The 16,934-nt window shown below is 45.6% G+C and overlaps 1 protein-coding gene across 13 annotated transcripts in view; it reads right to left on the bottom strand.

The window, feature by feature from the left end:
* Window positions 1-16,934, bottom strand: part of nav3 (neuron navigator 3) — a 242,139-nt gene that overhangs the window by 52,078 nt on the left and 173,127 nt on the right. The gene's annotated exons all lie outside the window — the stretch shown is intronic.

Genomic DNA, 16,934 nt, shown 5'->3' with positions numbered 1-16,934 from the left:
GCTATGATGAAACTGGCTCTCATGAGGACCGCCACAGGAAAGGAAGACCCAGAGTTACCTCTGCTGCAGAGGATAAGTTCATTAGACTTAACTGCACCTCAGATTTCAGCCCAAATAAATGCTTCAGAGTTCAAGTAACAGACACATCAACATCAACTGTTCAGATGAGACTGAGTGAATCAGTCCTTCATGGTCGAATTGCTGCAAAGAAACCACTACTAAAGGATTCCAATAATAAGAAGAGACTTGCTTGGGCCAAGAAACACGAGCAATGGACAATATACCGGTGGAAATGTTGATTTGTTTCACACTGTTTTGGTTCCTACATGATTCCATATGTGTTATTTCATAGTTCTGATGTCTTCACTATTATTCTACAACGTAGAAAATAGAACAAATAAAGAAAGTGTCCAAACTACTGACTGGTCCTGTGTACAATATATCACATCCAGAAAATAAACTTTAGGAAAGTCACAATACACACTGAAGACTCTGTTCAACTTCCTGTAAAACCCAGAAGCCTTTTCTCTTGACGTGCTAGATTTCCCTCAGGTTTAATAACAACGGCAGTGTCTAGTATTGATGTTTCCTACTATGCATTGTGGCACGTACTTTCCAAACATAGAGTGCAATGAAATGGCTCCTCTCATCCATGCAAACAGCGTCTCATGCAATATTCAATACTGTAAGTGTTGCTCGGCGAAGGGAGAAAAAACCCAGACGATTTCAATGCTATTTGCAGCTTGTAGACCGGACGACTGTAAAGACTCTGTAATACAGAGGAATGGAAGAAGTGATGTCTTATCAGAAGAGTACCTTGTGGTGTTGTGTGTGTGTGACCGGCATCGACAGTAGCATGTGACCCTTTCTCTGAGGACTTCTTGTGTAACAGCGACCCAAACTCCCACACATCACCCAGACTCTCACACATCACCCAGACTCCCACACATCACCCAAACTCCCACACATCACCCAAACTCCCACACATCACCCAAACTCTCACACATCACCCAAACTCCCACACATCACCCAGACTCTCACACATCACCCAAACATCACCCAGACTCTCACACATCACCCAAACATCACCCAGACTCTCACACATCACCCAAACTCCCACACATCACCCAGACTCTCACACATCACCCAAACTCCCACACATCACCCAGGCTCTCACACATCACCCAAACATCACCCAGACTCTCACACATCACCCAAACTCCCATACATCACCCAGACTCTCACACATCACCCAAACTCCCACACATCACCCAGACTCTCACACATCACCCAAACTCCCACACATCACCCAGACTCTCACACATCACCCAAACTCCCACACATCACCCAGACTCTCACACATCACCCAAACATCACCCAGACTCTCACACATCACCCAAACTCCCACACATCACCCAGACTCTCACACATCACCCAAACTCCCACACATCACCCAGACTCTCAAACATCACCCAAACTCCCACACATCACCCAGACTCTCACACATCACCCAAACTCCCACACATCACCCAGACTCTCACAATAAGGAGCTACAGTGATGTGTTCCTTCCGCATTTCTCAACACAATGACAAGCACATTCATCCATACAGTTCTTTCATTTGGCGCCTTTTGTAAAGAACTGTTTGCGTTCTAAATGCAGCCACAGAGACTCTGTTGGGAGGTGGAGTACGCCCTGAGGTGTTTTCATAAACGGTTTGTCTTTAATACTAAATTGAAAGTGACCGTATGTATTCAATCAAGGACCTCATCACCGTTCCTTCAGAAGAATCATGAAAATGTTAAGACGATAAATCCAAAGAGATAAACAGTCATTTTCGAGATGACACCCAGTCTCTTAATACCATGAAATACCATGACACCCAGTCGCTTAATACCATGAAATACCATGACACTCATTCGCTTAATACCATGAAATACCATGACACTCATTCGCTTAATACCATGAAATACCATGACACTCATTCGCTTAATACCATGAAATACCATGACACTCATTCGCTTAATACCATGAAATACCATGACACCCAGCCGCTTAATACCATGAAATACCATGACACCCAGTCTCTTAATACCATGAAATACCATGACACCCAGCCGCTTAATACCATGAAATACCATGACACCCAGTCGCTTAATACCATGAAATACCATGACACTCATTCGCTTAATACCATGAAATACATTCAGGATCAATCTGTGACATCCATTCCACCTCAAAACAAAGAGAATAAAAGGCTGAACACGGTTTAGAGCAGTGTAGGGTGAAGTGAATTGTGAGACACACGTCAACGCCATAATGGGGACGCTTTCAAAGAAACTGCTTTCAAAGTGCTCTAGCCCGTGTTAGTCCGTCCTGTAATCCTAGCCTAATGCTATTGAGCCCCGAGGCTCTCGCAATTACACGTCAGAAAACATGCCGTGCTAAATGACCTTAATCAATGTTTTCCCTCTCTCTTAACCAGCAGGCTCATCCAGCTTAGCCAAAGCCAAACTGTAAACTGTCCCATCAGTATAAGTAATTCCCTACTGATCTGAGAGAGCACACCAAACGAACAGCAATCAATAGCGTGTGTGTGTGTGTGTATGTGTGTGTATGTGTGTGTGTGTGTGTGTGTGTGTGTGTGTGTGTGTGTGTGTGTGTGTGTGTGTGAAAGGGGGGGTAAAGTGTGAAGGGGGGGGGGGGGGGGTAAAGCGTTGGAGCCAGCTGACTCCCACTCACCTCTCTGGGAAGGATGGATGGATTATGGCTGTCTGTTGTTACAAGGACCGACTGGCTGGCTGAGGCTCTCCTTCCCTGCCTGGCTCCTTCCTTGGTTGGCTGACTGACTATAGCGCCCTAACTAGAGTCAGGAGCCCAGCCCACCTGCCCTGGCTGGCTGTACAGCTAGCTGTGACACGACTGCACTCGGATAGTTACAGAGAGTGGAGGAACACCTACCCCATCGCTCTGCACAACCCCTCCTCCCCCCTATTCCCCTCCCTCCCGTTAGGATCCGCCCGCCACCCACTTAATCGCCAAGAGACGCCCCGCAGACCAATAAGAGCCAGCGCTGGACCACGAGGGGTTAATTGCAGCAGAATGGAGAGAAAGGGGGATGAATCTAGTAGCCTCAGGATGAGAGACAACAGAACCCCTTCCTGGAAGAAGAGTGAGCAAACTGTGTGCTGTTTGTCTGAAAAGCCTTGAAAGGAAATGAGCTCATATATAATAGGTGAGGCAGGCAGGCAGGCTGTCTATATAGATTCATCTCCGGGGTGAATCTAGACATTATTCACAAGGCTTGTTTCCTAACCACAGAATGAGTCTGATGGGGATTCATACTAAATGGAAGTCATTATGAGCATTGGCTTTAGAGGGCAATGTGATTGACATTGTTTCAATATGTCATTTTTTAGATTTGGCCTTGAAAACCAAGTATTTGATAAATATAATGGCTGTCACTGCCAGTAGAATCCAATTGAACAGTGTTCAACTCAATTAAATAGATATTTTGCAGATGCTGGGAATGAGACATGCCTTGGGGAAATAGACAGCGGCACGTCAATGCTCCTCTGCTTGGCTTGGTGTGCACAAGACAGGGCTTGTTTTGCACAAGACAGGGCTTGGTTTGTACAAGACAGGGCTTGGTTTGTACAAGACAGGGCTTGGTTTGCACAAGACAGGGCTTGGTTTGTACAAGACAGGGCTTGGTTTGCACAAGACAGGGCTTGGTTTGTACAAGACAGGGCTTGGTTTGCACAAGACAGGGCTTGGTTTGCACAAGACAGGGCTTGGTTTGCACAAGACAGGGCTTGGTTTGCACAAGACAGGGCTTGGTTTACACAAGACAGGGCTTGGTCGCTGCTGCAGTGCAGATGGCTTTTACCAGCCAGCAGTGCCAGTCAGGGGCCAACCAAAACAACACCACATGAGCTCAGTCCAACAACACAAGCTGCAGACTACAGTACAACACAGCCAGTCCAGATGACAGCAGCATGCCGTGCACAGTTCTCACCCTTTCTCTGGTGTGGATTAGACAGAAAGACTATTCTGTGTTCTGCTGCCTCAAGGCTGAAGATTACAACATGGCGGAGTCACAGTATGAATAAAATGGCTCTGCATCTCCAGAGAAACAAGACACCAGCTACTATATCACTTTGTCTCACTTCCCAAGAGCCAGAAAGACACGACTTTATGCTTCCCACAATGCTTGGCAGCCAGCCTGGCTCAAATGGGGTGGCTGGCACCGTCTGGCATCCTCAAGGGTCACCCAGCTGTCTGCCCCTGCCTTCTATGGCACGCTTGCTGGCGCCACCACTACCGCTACCACTGTAAGCCCCCCCCTCCCCCCCCTCCCCCTCCCAGCTCCCAGCCCCCAGCCCCCAGCTCCCCACGCTGGGTCTGATCCCCTGTACTGGCACAGCACAACCTGGATCCTCTCCTCTCTAGGATAATGGTATTCCACCTCTCTATGTGGGGCACCAGATTAAAGAGGTGTGTCTCTATTGTGTTTTACGCTTGTGACAAATCCAATTCTGGATTGGATCAGTCATAATTAGGTGTAAACTAGAGATCAATATTTCTATATGGACAAGTCTACCATGTATGCATTTTCTTCAACTGTGCTACAGTATTCATGGTGAATGAGCTAGAGGTTAGTCATTACAATATGACAGCACACAATCTATCCATGATCATCCTCAAACTTAATCTCTCGTCTTCTGCAAATTCTGGATCTTGTTTACGGAATTCATGATTGGCGTCTTTGATCGAAACAACCGAGGCCCATGTAGACTCATAAAACTTTTATCGCTGTAATTATGCAATAACATGCATCATTTAATATGATTACATTTGTATAATCCACAACAGAGCCAGGCAGCGCGCCAGTCAATTGAATTATTAATAATGTGACTTTCATTCATTCTTATAAAAAGATTCAATTCAATCATCCCAGGTAATATTCCTTTCAGACCCATGATTTCACATCACACAGAACTTCCCAGAAAAAGGCTGGCAACAACAAGCCTCTATTACCATTCAACCACCACAACAGCCCTCTGTGGTTGACTCTGGCCTACTTCTCTGAATCACCCGGCAATATAGTATCAACAAAAAGGAATCTCTAGCTTCAGAAACTCGGGCCGCCCTCCACTGCTTAACACACAAAACACATCATCAGCTGATTATACATGGGAATGAGTCTTACTGTCGTTGGGCTAATGATCATTCTGTTTGTTTATCGCTGTGGTGGAGAAACACAGCCCTGTATGGTATCCATATTAGGACAGTCCCAGATCCATGGAGGTTGTGTCTGAGTCACATCCATGGATGTGTGACTCTTTCCTAATATGGACACCTTCACCCTGCAAGAAAATCAATCCTCGTTGCCAGACAAACTCACTGGGACGATTCTTTGTCACCGCCCTGTGTTTGGCGGCGGCCATATTAGCCATCATTCATGATTCGGCATCGATCTGAGCTGAGGCATTTAGTCACAGAGTAGCTGCCTTCCTGTCAATACCCTGCCTTTCTAAATAATGAGGCATGACAGCACTAGTATGTGTTGATGTACTTTGTTTCAGTGGAGCTCGTTTGTCCTCAAACTTCGACCGTCTCTTGAGGTGTTGTGTCAGCCTTGACAAGTATTTGGCTCGGTGTAGGGTGAAGTTGCCATAAGACGCTGATCTTGGGTCAGTTTGGAATTTCCCCCTACTTTTGATTAAGATTAAGATTGGGGAGGGGAATCTGATCCTAGTCACCCCAGAGCATTTGGCTCCAGCATTTATCCATTTGGAAATAACCAATGCCTTTGTATGCAGTGTCTCTCAGTTGTAACCCCCAGGATGTAAACTTTTTTTCCATGTTCTCGCTTGTACCGCATTCTCAAGGGCATCTCCCAGGCACCTGCACTGCAATCATTATAACTCTGGCAAGCTGCGACTCTCTCTTTCCTCCTTTCAGATTTTAGGCTCTGCATCGAGAAACAACAAACACCAGTTATTAATTACAACTTTCCAGTCTCCATAACATTAGAAAACCGAGAAAGAGCAGCTGCTTCTGGTGATGGGGAAAATGCTACGCTACGTTATCTCACTGTACTGAACACAATTCACATGCATTGCTATTTCTGTTCCTTGTTGAGCACCTTTCCTCAGACGTAGATTGGATATACTAGATCTGGCATCCAAAATAAAGAAGGGGTCGCCCCGTCCCCCCCTCGTTTTGTGTGTGCGTTTGTGATTGTATGTGTTTGTGCGTGTGTGTTTGTGCGTGTGTGTTTGTCTGTGTTTGTGTTTGTATGTGTGTGTGTTAACTAGATGCTGATAACTAGATGCTGTCATGGTACCATGTCGTATAGCTTATGGTCTCTGTTGGTGCTCTCTGTTGGTGCTCTCTGTTGGTGCTCTCTGTTGATGCTACCTGTTGATGCTACCTGTTGATGCTACCTGTTGATGCTACCTGTTGATGCTACCTGTTGATGCTACCTGTTGATGCTATCTGTTGATGCTACCTGTTGATGCTATCTGTTGATGCTATCTGTTGATGCTACCTGTTGATGCTACCTGTTGATGCTACCTGTTGATGCTATCTGTTGGTGCTACCTGTTGGTGCTACCTGTTGATGCTACCTGTTGATGCTATCTGTTGATGCTATCTGTTGATGCTACCTGTTGATGCTACCTGTTGATGCTACCTGTTGATGCTACCTGTTGATGCTACCTGTTGATGCTACCTGTTGATGCTACCTGTTGATACATCTGCCAAAAATGTCTTCACATATGACCTGATAAACATTATGACAAGTATAAATAAATACATGAAGATGCTCTTATCTCAACCTTATTCCACCCTACTATGAATCCCTCCTATCACATGTTCCTCTTCCCATAACTCCAACACCCCCAGGAAGCAGGACACACACACACCCAGCAGTGCAATCATTTGCGGTCATCCATCAGGGAAGCAGACAACCGTGTCTTGCCCCTCCCAGCATGTGTCTTTACCCACAACCTCCTTCACCCTCAGGCTCTGATCCGAGGGGTACAGGGTCCAGCCAGACACAGGGGCAGGTGGATGGATGATCCCCAGGATACGAAGCCCTCTGGGGGGGAACACTACCTGTCCCCCCCCCCCTCCCTGGTGCCAGACAGGGTTGACCGCACCACTGATCCTCTGATGTGTCTACTGGGAGAGAGGAGAGGACATATGGCCACAGAGAGGCTACCTGTCAGGGTTTTGCCTAGTGGATGAATCGCATAAACACCGTCGGCCTACGTGAGGGGAAAGATAGTGGGCATAACCAGAAAAGATATTGTGCATAAACACAAAATAACCTAGCGTCTACCATAAGTCCAATCACCTTGGTGGGTTCGGACAAATCCTTGACCTTCTAAACTGAGCCGAATACTGGCTGTAATACCTGACACTTAGCAGACGCTTTCATCCACAGTTACGCGTGCATACATGTTATATATGGGTGGGCCCAGCGGGATAAAACCCATGATCCTGGCAGGGCAAGCGCCGTGCTCAACTAACTGAGCCACACTTACCGACAAACTATTTAAACATTCATATTTTGCACAGGTTTTCTAATAGACCCCTATATCATACAGTAGGATGCCCTATCCTGATGAGAGATGATACCCCATCCTGATGAGAGATGATACCCCATCCTGATGAGAGATGATACCCCATCCTGATGAGAGATGATACCCCATCCTGATGAGAGATGATACATCATCCTGATGAGAGATGATACCCCATCCTGATGAGAGATGATACATCATCCTGATGAGAGATGATACCCCATCCTGATGAGAGATGATACCCCATCCTGATGAGAGATGATACCCCATCCTGATGAGAGATGATACCCCATCCTGATGAGAGATGATACCCCATCCTGATGAGAGATGATACATCATCCTGATGAGAGATGATACCCCATCCTGATGAGAGATGATACATCATCCTGATGAGAGATGATACCCCATCCTGATGAGAGATGATACATCATCCTGATGAGAGATGATACCCCATCCTGATGAGAGATGATATATCATCCTGATGAGAGATGATACATCATCCTGATGAGAGATGATATCCCATCCTGATGAGAGATGATACATCATCCTGATGAGAGATGATACATCATCCTGATGAGAGATGATACATCATCCTGATGAGAGATGATACCCCATCCTGATGAGAGATGATACATCATCCTGATGAGAGATGATACCCCATCCTGATGAGAGATGATACATCATCCTGATGAGAGATGATACCCCATCCTGATGAGAGATGATACATCATCCTGATGAGAGATGATACCCCATCCTGATGAGAGATGATACATCATCCTGATGAGAGATGATACCCCATCCTGATGAGAGATGATACATCATCCTGATGAGAGATGATACCCCATCCTGATGAGAGATGATACATCATCCTGATGAGAGATGATACATCATCCTGATGAGAGATGATACATCATCCTGATGAGAGATGATACATCATCCTGATGAGAGATGATACATCATTCTGATGAGAGATGATACATCATTCTGATGAGAGATGATACCCCATCCTGATGAGAGATGATACCCCATCCTGATGAGAGATGATACATCATCCTGATGAGAGATGATACCCCATCCTGATGAGAGATGATACATCATCCCGATGAGAGATGATACATCATCCTGATGAGAGATGATACCCCATCCTGATGAGAGATGATACATCATCCTGATGAGAGATGATACATCATCCTGATGAGAGATGATACATCATCCTGATGAGAGATGATACCCCATCCTGATGAGAGATGATACATCATCCTGATGAGAGATGATACATCATCCTGATGAGAGATGATACATCATCCTGATGAGAGATGATACCCCATCCTGATGAGAGATGATACATCATCCTGATGAGAGATGATACATCATCCTGATGAGAGATGATACATCATCCTGATGAGAGATGATACATCATCCTGATGAGAGATGATACCCCATCCTGATGAGAGATGATACATCATCCTGATGAGAGATGATACATCATCCTGATGAGAGATGATACCCCATCCTGATGAGAGATGATACATCATCCTGATGAGAGATGATACATCATCCTGATGAGAGATGATACATCATCCTGATGAGAGATGATATCCCATCCTGATGAGAGATGATACCCCATCCTGATGAGAGATGATACATCATCCTGATGAGAGATGATACATCATCCTGATGAGAGATGATACCCCATTCTGATGAGAGATGATATCCCATCCTGATGAGAGATGATACATCATCCTGATGAGAGATGATACATCATCCTGATGAGAGATGATACATCATCCTGATGAGAGATGATACATCATCCTGATGAGAGATGATACTTCACTCTATTTCACTCTGAGCCATGGTAAACAAATAGATAATTAGTGTATGCAATGAGGAAACAGTGCTTTTTCCATTTCTAAGAGACGGCACACACACACACAGCAGGACACCGATATCTACGATGAAACATCTTCCAACATTACTTGAAAGCACATTTTCTGACACAGCAGGTACTGTTTAGGACATTGCAGTAAAGTATCTTAGAACTGACTGCAAAAACAGAAAGTCCTACAAATAACAACTTCAGGTTGTGAGCAAGGACACTTTCCTTTCAAGTGGTGCCCTTAGTGGTGCCCTTAGTGGTTGCTTTAGTGCACATGAACTGTACCAGAAGCACAACCCTTATATAATAACTGGCTTTGTCAATGACTCTGCAAAAACCATCCCCTGTACTGCTTACGTCAGCACTGCAGAGCCATGAAGTGATACCACAACCGCTCCCTCCTGTCTGAATCAGTGTGTGTCTGCTGTTTCACAACACACACACACACACACACACACACACACACACACACACACACACACACACACACACACACACACACATACACACACACATACACATACACATACACACACACACACATACACACCCCAATCCCCCAAAGCTTCCTTTTCAAACAGAAAAGTGCAGAGCCAGCTGCCATCACCAGTCCGGCCTTCTAGCTGGCTCCATGTAGGCAGCAGAGGGATAGACTTAGAGACACAGAGACGCTAAAAGCAGAGCCCTTTACTTATTCATGCCTGTGCTGAGAATCAGGAGGCTGTCGTGTCAAAACACACCCGCTTGTGCCTCGACGGCCTCGCCTGACAGTAGAGCAACGAGCACACACTCATTTATGATGCATGAGTTGGGTTATTTTTAGATGGGCTTTTATCCAGAGTAGAAGTCACAACTGTTTCATAATGCCAGATCATGAGAGTGGACGTAGAAAAGCCACAGTTTGACTAGTTATTGTGTCTACTGCAGACTGGCAACACCGTTTAGGGGGAAATGAATCACTTGCTTAGGCATCTGTTCCCGGAGGTGGAATTTCAGATTGTAACAGCATCAGAACCAAATTTGTAGCCATTCTACCATCGCATTTTCCATAACAAATGCTGAAGGCCAGTACATAAAATGACCTTGTCAGATGAGAAAGGCTTGGTGAGAAAGGCTTGGAATGATTCTCCTTCACTTTGGCTCAAGGATTGACTCAAGACCTTTCTCTTTCATGTGAATCACCTTGAAAGTGAATAGAGGCTTTGTTATGACGGCCGTCTCCTTTGACGCAAGTTTTGCTGCAGCCTCAGGGCATTAACACAGCTAGCTGCTAACAAAGGTCTAAAGGGTGGCGATGCAAGACGTCTCAATACTGGTGAAACAGGAGGATGAGTCTTGACTGGCGGTGCAAGACGTCTCAATACTGGTGAAACAGGAGGATGAGTCTTGACTGGCGGTGCAAGACGTCTCAATACTGGTGAAACAGGAGGATGAGTCTTGACTGGCGGTGCAAGACGTCTCAATACTGGTGAAACAGGAGGATGAGTCTTGTCTGGCGGTGCAAGACGTCTCAATACTGGTGAAACAGGAGGATGAGTCTTGACTGGCGGTGCAAGACGTCTCAATACTGGTGAAACAGGAGGATGAGTCTTGACTGGCGGTGCAAGACGTCTCAATACTGGTGAAACAGGAGGATGAGTCTTGACTGGCGGTGCAAGACGTCTCAATACTGGTGAAACAGGAGGATGAGTCTTGACTGGCGGTGCAAGATGTCTCAATACTGGTGAAACAGGAGGATGAGTCTTGACTGGCGGTGCAAGACGTCTCAATACTGGTGAAACAGGAGGATGAGTCTTGACTGGCGGTGCAAGACGTCTCAATACTGGTGAAACAGGAGGATGAGTCTTGACTGGCGGTGCAAGACGTCTCAATACTGGTGAAACAGGAGGGTGAGTCTTGACTGGCGGTGCAAGACGTCTCAATACTGGTGAAACAGGAGGATGAGTCTTGACTGGCGGTGCAAGACGTCTCAATACTGGTGAAACAGGAGGATGAGTCTTGTCTGGCGGTGCAAGACGTCTCAATACTGGTGAAACAGGAGGATGAGTCTTGACTGGCGGTGCAAGACGTCTCAATACTGGTGAAACAGGAGGATGAGTCTTGACTGGTGGTGCAAGACGTCTCAATACTGGTGAAACAGGAGGATGAGTCTTGACTGGCGGTGCAAGACGTCTCAATACTGGTGAAACAGGAGGATGAGTCTTGTCTGGCGGTGCAAGACGTCTCAATACTGGTGAAACAGGAGGATGAGTCTTGACTGGCGGTGCAAGACGTCTCAATACTGGTGAAACAGGAGGATGAGTCTTGACTGGCGGTGCAAGACGTCTCAATACTGGTGAAACAGGAGGATGAGTCTTGTCTGGCGGTGCAAGACGTCTCAATACTGGTGAAACAGGAGGATGAGTCTTGACTGGCGGTGCAAGACGTCTCAATACTGGTGAAACAGGAGGATGAGTCTTGACTGGCGGTGCAAGACGTCTCAATACTGGTGAAACAGGAGGATGAGTCTTGACTGGCGGTGCAAGACGTCTCAATACTGGTGAAACAGGAGGATGAGTCTTGACTGGCGGTGCAAGACGTCTCAATACTGGTGAAACAGGAGGATGAGTCTTGACTGGCGGTGCAAGACGTCTCAATACTGGTGAAACAGGAGGATGAGTCTTGACTGGCGGTGCAAGACGTCTCAATACTGGTGAAACAGGAGGATGAGTCTTGACTGGCGGTGCAAAACATGTAGAACCAGGAACAGATACTGCCCTTGGTTCTCTCCAGATCTGACTGCCCTTGGTTCTCTCCAGATCTGACTGCCCTTGACCAGCAAAAAAACATCTCGTGGCGTTCTGCATTAGCATCGAATTGCCCCCGTGATATGCAACTTTTCAGGGAAGTTAGGAACCAATGTACACAGGCAGTTAGGAAAGCTAAGGCTAGCTTTTTCAAGCAAAAATGTGAATCCTGTAGCACAAACTCAAAAAAGTTCTGGGACACTGTAAAGTCCATGGAGAATAAGAGCACCTCCTCCCAGCTGCCCACTGCACTGAGGCTAGGAAACACTGTCACCACCGATAAATCCACTATAATTGAGAATTTCAATAAGCATTTTTCTACGGCTGGCCATGCTTTCCACCTGGCTACCCCTACCCCGGTCAACAGCCCTGCACTCCCCACAGCAACTCGCCCAAGCCTCCCCCATTTCTCCTTCACCCAAATTCATCTATAAAATAGCCTCCAACACCCTACTCAACAAATTGGATGCAGTCTATCACAGTGCCATCCGTTTTGTCACCAAAGCCCCATATACTACCCACCACTGCGACCTGTATGCTCTCATATCCTGGCCCTCGCTTCATACTCTTTGCCAAACCCACTGGCTCCAGGTCATCTACAAGTCTCTGCTAGGTAAAGCCCCGCCTTATCTCATCTCACTGGTCACCATAGCAGCACCCACCTGTAGCACGCGCTCCAGCAAGTATATCTCACTGGTCTCCCGCAAAGCCAATTCCTCCTTTGACAGCCTTTCCTTCCAGTTCTCTGCTGCCAATGACTGGTGCTTCTACACCTGCATTGCTTGCTGTTTGGGGTTTTAGGCTGGGTTTCTGTACAGCACTTTGAGATATCAGCTGATGTAAGAAGGGCTATATAAATACATTTGATTTGATTTTGTTTTGATTTGGAACGAATTGCAAAAATCACTGAAGCTGGAGACTTATATCTCTCTCATTAGCTTTAAGCACCAGCTATCAGAGCAGCTCACAGATCACTGCACCTGTACATAGCCCATCTGTAAACAGCCCATCCAACTACCTCATCCCATACTGTATTTATTTATTTATTTATCTTGCTTCTTTGCACCCCAGTATCTCTACTTGCACATTCATCTTCTGCACATCTACCATTCCAGTGTTTAATTACTATATTGTAATTACTTCGCCACCATGGCCTATTTATTGCCTTACCTCCCTTATCTTACCTCATCTACTGTATTATTGACTGTATGTTTGTTTATTCCATGTGTAACTCTGTGTTATTGTATGTGTCGAACTGCTGTGCTTTATCTTGGCCAGGTCGCAGTTGTAAATGAGAACTTGTTGTCAACTAGCCTAGCTGGTTAAATAATGGTTAAATATATATATTTTTTAAGACGTCTCAACACTAATGAAACAGGAGAATGAGGCCATTGACTGGCAGTGCTACTGTGCCATCTCAATAGGACTCTTCTTTATGAGGCCATTGGCATGGTTATGAGTCCTTTGTAAAGCAGTGTCCCCCTCTCCTGTTAGGAAGGGTCTCCCTGACTCTTGTCTCCCTGACTATGCAATATGGGAGAGAGAGGGTCGCAGTAGAACAAAGGAACTCTCCCGCCAAATTCTACTACATCCCAGAATTTGAAAATGTGGAAACAGTCGGTGGAGAAGCCAGCTACGACCCGGTCCGTTTTGTTTCATGATTGTGACCTCATGAAAGACAATACAGCCACATTACCATAACTCTGTTTATACAGGTTCCTCAGTTCTGAGGCTTGCATCTAATTATCGTATAAAATGAATGAGTGAAGATTAAACTATTTGATGTAAATGATGTAATGTGATATTGAGTCTTCTAAATGAGAGAATTGTCTTCATAAGTAAACCGATGCTCACTCAGCGGCCACGCCCAAGTGAATAGACATTGGTCGGAAATGATGAACCAACCCTTTTTTCTACATTTCAATAAAAGCCCCCGTGATGAAAAGTCACTTTAGTTCCAAATAACGGGAGGACTTGTCCCCCACGTTGAAAAGGGCTAATTCTAATTTCAACTCTACAGACCAGGAAACGTGAGCGCTTGCCTCACACATGACATGGTATGAACTCTGAACTATTGATCTCCTAAAGATGAAGTGCATACTAAACTAGCATATATCAGACTGCAGCTGAAAATATGCTCAAATCTAGTACAAGAACACTGACCGACGCGGACAAATCTCCAGAGTGAGATGAACCTCTCAGACCACGTGACCCTCTCACACGACGACCCGGAAGATTCTACAAAGGACGAGGGCAACATCGACTGAGCAAACCAGAGCCTCACATCACCAGCTCAACTATCGAAGCTAGCTTCATGTAAATACAATGCATTGCTTTTTCGAGTGAGCATTAGTGGCATATGTATTTATGACATCAGTATTGAATAGACTCAAGCACACATCCACTCCAACTGTTAGGCAGCCTACTGTAAAAAAACAACTAATAAATACTCCTTAGCACCAAACACAAATCCACACTGTTTCCGCACCAGATGGTCTCTTCCTTCAAAATGTTACTTACCATTCCCAATCAGTATTAATTTAGATGGATATAGGAAGCCTCCGTAGTGTTGCGGATACCGCTGCCTTGAGAGCTGCCAGGGGACTCGTTGGTTAGCAGACATAACCATGAAAGGTAATGAGCCCCAACGGAGCTCTTTATGCAAATAAAAACGTTTTTTGTGTTTTTTTTTACAGGACCTCCTCCAAATCTCTCTCTCTCTCCATCTCTCTGTCTCTGGCTGAGGATGGGCCTGTTTACCTTCTCAATTAGGCCTTGTAATTTGTCAGGGAGCTGTGACCAATGGAAAGGAAGACTAGTCCCAAGGTAGAAGCTCATTTTGGGTGGAATAGTGCCGGTTGGTTTCCTGGACCCAGATGAAGACTATTCCAGGACTTAAAAGCAATTTCAAAGGAGATTCCCTGTAGAGTATTTCTATTTATTTATCCGGTACTAGGCTTTATCTGGGTCCAGGAAAACAGTCCATCAAGTTTAACAACCAAGCCCAAAAGTTTAAATTGAGAAATTCAATTGGTTTAACATGTTAAATTGATTTGGTTGGTTTAAAGCTGAATTTCAGGATGGAGTTTTTCACACAGTAAACTGCTAACTACCGGACCTTTGACTGTGAAAACGCAGTGAGGAGGCAAGTGGGAACTCCAGGTCAAAGGACACCAGGCATCAAAGCAAGTCTTCATTGCTTCTAACAAGCCTATAGTCAACCATCTCCGTAAAGATGCTCCTGTTGTGGAGAGAGCACAGTTTCTCTACGTGAGAAGAGATACTGCAGCATGTAGGACCAGTTTGGATGCCGAGAGGACAGGAGAGAAAGTTAGGGCAACGTTAGGCAGGGGCTTTAGGAAATATGGACTTCTGTATGTTCCAAGGTGTTCCAAAAGTTTTGGGATGAGAATGATTTGAGTGTATCCGTCACGGTGGGAGAGAGAGAGAGAGAGAGAGAGAGAGAGAGAGAGAGAGAGAGAGAGAGAGAGAGAGAGAGAGAGAGAGAGGAGACTGCACAAGAGCCTAGCTCAGTTGAGCGGGAGGCTCCCAAATGAATTTCCTTCCCAGAGTCCGTCAGATGTCAGTGGGACTGAGAAATGTCAGGCGCTACAATCACACACTGACACACACTGGATGCATCTCAAATGGCACCCTATTCCCTATATAGTGTAGTATCTTTGACCAGAGCCCTATGAGGCCTGGTCAATAGTAGTGTGTTATATAGGGAATAGGGTGCCATTTAGGATGCAGATCCTGAGGCAGACAGGAAGGAAGCATTAGAGCAGGGGGATTTAGCCTCCCTCCTCCGGGCAAAAAGCAGCCTTCCGTAATTCACTCCTGAAAGATCCTTATCGAGGCTGCTATACCTGGCCTCCTTCCCACGTCTATGGGATCAGAGACTACATATCCCATTATCCCTGAGGTGTCAGACTATGCAACTACGTCCTGCAGTGAAAGTCACACTGTCATCTTAAAGTTAGGTATGGATTAGTTAGGGGTAGTGAATAGAGCGTAGTACATGCAGGAGGAGGCTATCCTGGGTTCAGAGAGTATTTGAAATCATTCAAAAACTTTGAGCGTTTGCTCTTGCCTGCCAGTAGCAGGTTTATTATGTCAGGGCTCAATCAAGCTTAGATAAAATATTTTAAATGATTTCAAATAGTATATAAACCCAGGTCTGGAGGCAATATGAGTGAAAGTGGAGTATGAGGGAAGACAGCACAGTGGACAGTGTGGTCTGGACTTCTGACGCGTTTGATTAGCTTGGATCTATCAGTCAGTTCACCTCTAGATCGAAGCTGACAGGCTGACAGCGAGATGAGACGTAGCTGGCAACGTGACGAGCGTAGAGGTTATACTGTATTCAGACCGGCCGCTTTGACGGTTGGAAAGTCCCAGACATGATCTGACTCTCTCCTCTGACTGCTACAGAGAACCTCCAACCCTCCAGTATACAAAACAACCGTTTCATGATCAAGTCTAGGAGCACAAAGGAAGACACACCAAGCAAAATATTTTTCTTCCTCTTTGATAAATCAACAAGACATTTACTCTGCTCAGACCCTTTCTCTTATTCTGTCCTCCTGTTCGCCTCAGTCAAATAATGACAGTTACCATTATAGTCGGAACCACAAATGCATAAAAAAAAAAAATAATAATAATAATAGAACAGATAGGAA

The sequence above is a fragment of the Oncorhynchus mykiss genome, chromosome 15 (assembly GCF_013265735.2).
Source record: "Oncorhynchus mykiss isolate Arlee chromosome 15, USDA_OmykA_1.1, whole genome shotgun sequence".
NCBI lineage: Eukaryota > Metazoa > Chordata > Actinopteri > Salmoniformes > Salmonidae > Oncorhynchus > Oncorhynchus mykiss.
The sequence above is the reverse complement of the archived record's forward strand: the minus strand, read 5'-3'. Positions and strand labels throughout refer to the sequence as shown.